Source organism: Saccostrea cucullata, unplaced genomic scaffold, assembly GCF_032062105.1.
Source record: "Saccostrea cucullata isolate Sc308-1 unplaced genomic scaffold, CSIRO_AGI_Scuc_v1 ctg4737, whole genome shotgun sequence".
Classification (NCBI taxonomy): Eukaryota; Metazoa; Mollusca; class Bivalvia; order Ostreida; family Ostreidae; genus Saccostrea; species Saccostrea cuccullata.
In genome coordinates this window covers 126,163-133,809 of record NW_026919566.1, presented here as the reverse complement: position 1 = coordinate 133,809, position 7,647 = coordinate 126,163, and positions in this window count along the sequence as shown.

The following is a 7,647-nucleotide window of genomic DNA, read 5'->3' as shown; positions in this document are numbered from 1 at the left end:
AACAATTCAAGTTTAAATGTACAAGCACCGCGTTGTACTTTTACATAACCTAGATACTTTAATCGTATTTTATTTGAACCGGAGACATTACATCTATGGGAATAGATTTCTAGATTACTGTTTGTTTGTTTGTTTATTTGATTTTAATTGTTTCAATTAAAGGCGTCTCGAACGATAAATTGTCTATGCTGGATACATTTAATAAAATATAATAAAAGAATAACACTAAATGAAGAGCTTGCTGCCTTACCGAGGATTCGGCCGACTCAAGTATTTAAAAGAAAATCACCGGTTTCTGTTTATAGATACATGTACCTTTTCAATTCAAAATCAAACTACATGTATGTAATCATTTGTGGACCACTGTTATATTTTTATAGCTGCAAGTTTGTTACATGACAATAATTTACTTGTTCAATACTCTTATTCTAAACAAGATTGTTAGAAATTTTTTAAAAAATAAAACAAGCTAGCAGCTACATGTATCATGACTTTGGGTCATTAAAATAGTTTAAGACTGATTTTTCCCGAGATGCTTTCAAGGTGTAATAGTGTTTTATATGTCTCTTACATTATTTATACATGTATAATAAAATAATAAAAGAAAACATGGGAAACATGCACATAGAAAAAAAAAATAAAATCATAGTCAAGAAACACATACTGTGAGACTCGAACTCTCGTTCATGATGTTTTCAGCAATCATACCACTACGCCTTGAAGTCGTGACATGTAAAGGGATAAATTTAAGACAGATTGTTGAATCTTTAAATAATTTTAGAAGAAAAATTGAATACATATTTTTCAACAATTTCAATATGAAGACCACATTTAACCAAAATTATCTAAATGTAATGAAGTGAAGTCATATCCAATTAAAATTATTCAGAAGTTGTTTTTCTGGTTAAGGGTGGTCTTTTGCTACAGTTTGTCATTGTTTAGGGGGGTTCCTCAGTATTTACTATATTCTCCATATAAACTGAACGATTTTTATATCTATCATATGAGGGAACTATTAATATTTGAAAATTATTTTTGTGTGATTTGATTTAAGGCATGTATAAACTAATATTGTATGACAAAATTTTGGTTAAACAATGTATTTAAAAAAAAATACCACTAGAGTAGGCGAAAGTGAATATCAAATGCGCTATGACTCTTTTATGTTCTGTTTCCAAACGCACTGAAATTATTGATTGAATGTAACAAATCATAGTTGCTAGTTTTTGAAATATGTTCAGTATTTATCAAGGTATAACTTTGTGGTTACAAGTAAAATTGTTACATGATGTATGTTTATTTGGAGCTAACATTAATTATAAATGACAGAATAAGAACGCATTGAAAGAAATATAGAATTGTAAAATAATTTATAAAATATATTTTGCATTTTTTAAATGGGTAATTGTATACTCCCAAATCAATCATTTCAAGCAAATAAATAATAATTAAAAAAACACCGTATTCGAACCTAAAACGCTACGTATAATATATGTGACACAGTTCCAGCGAATAACCAATGTAGCTAACCGAGACAGTAAGCATAGTGTTTTTAAATTGTTATTTAACGTCAAAGTTCAATACTACGAAAGCCGGATAGGCTCATTTCACGAAAAGATAAAAAAAAAATAATTAAGTCGTTATAACGAGTTAATTGTCTCGTCATAACGACTTAGTTATCTCGTTATAACGAGTTAGTATCTCGTTATAACGAGTTAATTATCTCGTTATAACGAGTTCATTATCTCGTTATAACGACTTAGTTTTATCTCGTTATTACGAATTACTTATCTCGTTATAACGAGTTAGTATCTCGCTATAACGAGTTAGTTTTCTCGTTATAACGAGTAAATTATCTCGTTATAACGAATTAGTCATTTCGTTATAACGAGTTAGTTATCTCGTTATAACGAGTTAGTTTTCTCGTTTTAACGAATTAGTTATTTCGTTATAATGAGTTAGTTTTCTCGTTATAACGAGTTAATTATCTCGTTATAACGAGTTAGTTTTCTCGTTATAACGAGTTAATTATCTCGTTATAACGAGTTAGTTATTTCGTTATAACGAGTTAATTATCTCGTTATAACGAATTAGTTATCTCGTTATAACGAGTTAATTAACTCGTTATAACGAGATAATTATCTCGTTATAACGAAATAATAAGTTTCCCCTTTATTTCCAATTTTAAAAGCAATATAGGAATTAAAAATGGCTGTTGTTTTAAGCCATTGAAGTTTATTTGATAATTATCAGTCGTACTTAACTTTAAAATTGATATAAAGTTGCAAATTTAATTTATACGTGAACGTTTCCAAGGACAAATTGCCAAATGTACCTGCTTCAAAGGTTGGCAATTTATGTTATGACAAATTTCTCCGATAAAAAACACTATTTCTTATATGGTTTGGATGACTTATTAGCTTTCATAATCAATGTCTAAGAACCTTAATTAATACATTATAATAGCAAGTTATCGAAGGCATTAATGCAACATATATTATATACACTTAGAGTGTGATATATATTATTTGAGTGTCAGAAATGTTTTGAAGGAGGGGGATATGGAGATATCAGCAGTAAGGTCATAGGCGTAAAATTCGGGTGGTACTGCCAACACAACATCACGAGGCAGTCATAAGTTTCCGTATACATGTATTTGTCTTCGGTCTTTAAAGTATACAATACAAATCAACTGCATCGTTTATACATAAACGAACTACAATCAAAGGCACAACCCCTCGAAAAACATAAAAAAAAACTAGTTTGCTGTTTTTCAATAAAATCTTTATCACACTTTAAGCAAACTTGATCGACTCGGTTTTATATGCTTTTTTTCCTATCATTTAGATATATCAACTTTAGACCAGTGTTTAACTCGTTATAAAGAGAAAATCAACTCGTTATAACGAGAAAAATAAGAAGTAGTTTGTTGTCGCAAATCCACACTCCACTGCCCGTGTAGTATACCTTATAATCCGTAAACAAAGAAGGGCAACTCTTCTGTTTTGAAATGTATGGAGAATGCATCGTGTCATAATTAAATGTTTAAAAGAATATGTCCAAGTGTATATCTATGTTTTTGAAAAGATCGAAGGACAGTATTTAAATGAACAATCACAAACAATGAAAATGCCTGAAATCAATCTGAAATTTTAATTTGAAAGGTTATTTGAAAATCAACTCGTTATATACTTAATATTTATTATTAACAGCAATTTTTGTTGTTTCGCAAATCCACACTCCAATGCCCGTGTAGTATACACATATATTTATATACATATATAAACATGAAAGGAAACAAAAGGTGATATTAATTAAGCTAGCAATAATTCAACCGACCATCAAAAAATTTGACTACTAGGTAGAAACACGTATCAAATCTTAACAATTCAAATGTATGTTTGGCAGTATAATGAAATACTTGTTTAGACCGCATCGGCGTGTCGTCTTTTGCAGTATAAACACTGTAAATTGCATCAAGTTGCTGATGAATGTCAGTTTTTATAGCTAAGCGGGGCTATTCCACCCTCCCTACACATTAAACAACGTGATTTTAGCAGTAAAACAGGATCATTTTAACTGCTCAATACATATTACGAAAATATTTGTAATTTAAAAAGGCTATGTTTAATGTAACGAAAGCTCAAATCGTCTACATTCTATGTACAGGTAAGCAAACAAATTTTACCTCTGGTGTTAAATGAAACAGCGTAATCGAGACATGGTGACCTAATTCGTTTCTCTATAGTGGAAACGATTATCCCTAATTTAGCGTTTGTACCATACATGGTAGAATAAAAAAAGTCCTTGTTGTCGTGAAAAAAATAACCTTTGGTCTCAATGATATATATGTTGTTTGAAATATAAAAGCCTCGGCTAGCGCCTCGTCTTTTACATCTTTAATTTAAATTTATTATCGACCTAGGTTTAGGTTATTTTTGTAACCTGATACAAACTTTGCCGGCACTTGGTACATTGATTAAATCCGTAAACAAAGAAGGGCATATTTCAATTCTAAATGTTTTGAAATGTATGGAGAATGCATCGTGTCATAATTAAATGTTTAAAAGAATATGTCCAAGTGTATATCTATGTTTTTGAGAAGATCGAAGGACAGTATTTAAATGAACAATCACAAACAATGAAAATGCCTGAAATCAATCTGAAATTTTGATTTGAAAGGTTATTTGCTTTCTGAACTACAGGTTACTATATACTTGATATTTATTATTAACAGCAATTTTTGTTAGGGAATTTCAAGAAATTCTCTCAAAAACCTGTTAATGGTACGTGAGGTACATACACATATAAACATAATTATATACATATATAAATAAAGAGGGGCAAACAAAAGGTGATATTAATTAAGCTAGCTAAAGACAACCGACCATACTATTGATTTGACTACTAGTAATAAATGTATACATATTTTTTTTTCAAAGAATCGACATCATTTGGGCAAATGGTTTCACAAAACGTATTTGGATTAAAACATTTAAATTTTTAGATCAAATAATCCATCCTCAATTGCTTTAAAGCACTGCCTTCTAAAAATAATGATATTCATCTACTATCTGATTACCAGTGTTAAATATTTTGGCACTCAAAATTGTTTTAAAAATTCTATAATTTAAACAGGGAAGGGAATACAGTGCCGGAAGATTATCAATTAGATTTGAAAAAAAAATAACTTAGTCTGTAAATAATATTTTGAGATATATTTATATATGTACGGTTTTGGTTTGATAAGTAAAAGATACACAGGTATACTAGACTGCGTATCTATATTAAAACACACAACTCCCAAATATAGTTTCATGTGAATGTTTATTAAATGGCTCCAATAAAAAGGAAGTGAAGTTTATTTACATGTATATAAAATTGCTATTGAGTCCCATATGTTTGACTGGATATATAGAACACAACATAAATCCAATCTACCGTGCAGAGCTGACGTTCCTTCCTCTCTAAAACATTTCTGCGATCTTCTCACTTGAAGATTTTTGACATAACGTGAAAAACATGACATTCCAAGGAACTTTTTTTTTCAAATTTGGATTATAGTTAGATATGTAAATATATACATTAAAAGAAAAAACATTATTGCAGGCATTTTATTTCAATGAATTAAAACAAATGCACTTTTTCTAGTCGGTGCTTATCACTTTGCATGCCAACAACAGAGGTGAATGTATGAGGCGATATGGAAGAGAGGAGCATCGATCCCCATGCAAATAATGTCACTTCCGCGTTTTGCAAAGTTTCCGTTTCGCACAGCATTAAATCACTCACCCACACGTACACAGAATTTTGTTCTATATTGTGGAATCACTCAGTTTCTTTGGGGTTTAATTTTCGTTGTTTTCGAGGTATGAATAGACCCACGAATTCATGCCCAGAACGTAAATTTTCATACATGTTTTAAAAAAACAAATATGAACTCTGTTTTTGCAATTTATTATTGATTAGGAAGATGTTATTTTTTCAAATATTAAATACCGGTACTTTTTTGGCTTTTAAGGTTTTTTAAAAGTCTGACATGGCGTTATCTTAGTCATGTAATACGCTGTACTGCTTGTCAATTTTGTCCATTAGATATTCGATAAAAACACTGTCAGTACGACCTACATGTGTGTTCAAAGGAGCAGTTTCCAGTTCTTTGAAAAGAAATATGTAAACGATGTATATTTGATTAACTAGGAATGAATTAGAATGATTAGGCGTACAACTAAAAAAGGTGTTGACATTACGAGACAATCTTTCACCGTTAGAGATCATCTTTTGATTTTTCCCCTATTTTTATTAAAAAGTTTATCCATCATTGAAATGAAGTTGATGTGATCAAAAGGCGTCCGTCATCAGTCTACCAATAAACAATTTTTTGGTATATTATTACTGGTACGGTTTTATTTGGAAAAAAGGCAGCTACATTAAAAGACATCACTCCACAGTGATCCATGTTAGTGTCAATGAATAGCCCTGGAAAAAGTTGTGAGTGTATCTAAAGGTCGGTACACACGGTAAGGCTTGCCTTATAAGTCTTGGAACTTAATTTCTAGCCTTACCGTGTGTACACCCTTAATACACGTTTTTCCGAGCCTTACAAGGCTGACTTACGAATAGAGCACTGCTCTATTTCTTAATACAAGATTTAGCTGACCTTGCAACGTTAACCAATAAAAATCAATCACCCGAGTGTCAATCTATTTTTATCAAACCGAACACGTGGGTATATTTGGTGTATTCGAAAGAAATGGCCGTCTTTACAAACGAGGTCGTGGATAAACTAGTGAGCTTTTGGGAAGATGAGGAAAGTCTGTGGAATGTTTGTAGTGAAGATTACCACAAAAAAGATTCCAGGAACATATCTCTCAATAGAATTCAAGAAAATCTTAAAAAAGACACGGGCACGGACTTTACAGGTGTGCATTTTTTTATTTACACTTTCTTCTTTCCATTTCAAGATTTTCAATTCAAAGAGAGCATATGGGACAGGTGATGATACTCATAATGATACTGTGGACAAATTAAATTGATTAAATGTCTTTAAATTTTCTAAATTAAGAACCCTCTCTTCTCTGCACACTAAAGAGTTCTGATTCTAAGGTATCTTTCTGCAGCTAGAAATAAATTCTAAAAAAAAAAAAAAAGAAATATAAAACATATTACTCAATTTGAATTGAAAGAAAAGGTGAGCAAGCTCATATACCCCATGCTCCCCCAAAACTCAAAGAGCTGAAAATCCCGGAAAAAATAAAGGATTGAATCAGAATTTCCCCATTAATATGCACATCTACACATTCTTTTCAAAATATCTGCAAAGTTTAATGAAATTCTGTGCAGCGGTTTAAGAGGAGTTGAGCTGACAAAAAAAAAAAAGCAGGACTGACGGACTGACTGACTGACGGACGGGTCAAAAACATTATACCTCACGCGACTTGTTGCACGGAGTATAATTAATTAAAGTATTCTTTACATTTTAAAAGGCCAAGATTAATTAACTAAACGTGTTATTTATATGTATTTTCTTTACTGAACATATATTGAAGTAATTAACAGTGATTTCTTTTCACTGACACTGTGTTGTCTTTGAACATTTTTCCCAGGGGTAAATGCATGCCACGCACCATACCGTGAAATTAGATAAATAATTTCAACAGTAACTTCATACGATATATTTTTCTCAATGTCCGAAAAAAATGCACTTGTTTAGAGAGGGTCCTTCATTGAGGAAAGCAATAGATGTGAATAAAAGATCCATATAAAGAATCCACTTAACTCTAGTTGAGAGAGAGAGAGAGAGAGAGAGAGAGAGAGAGAACGAGAATCAGAATGCTTTATTATACCCCCCGCTTGAAAAGCGGGAGGGTATATAGTAATCGTTAATTCCGTCCGTCTGTCCGTCCGTCTGTTACGCTTTGGGGTACCCATCTCTTATCCGCAACTCCTCTCATACCACTGAATGAAATTTGATGCAACTTTCACAGAATCTTTATTACATATTGCCATCGTGCACCTCCTATTTTACTTTTTGATCCGACACATATTTTGGGTTTCCCGGCCACAGGAAAACATGGACTTAATTTTTCGCCAGTTATAACCATATGGGAGGCGGGGCCGCGGGGGGTATCATTTAGTGAGCTCATC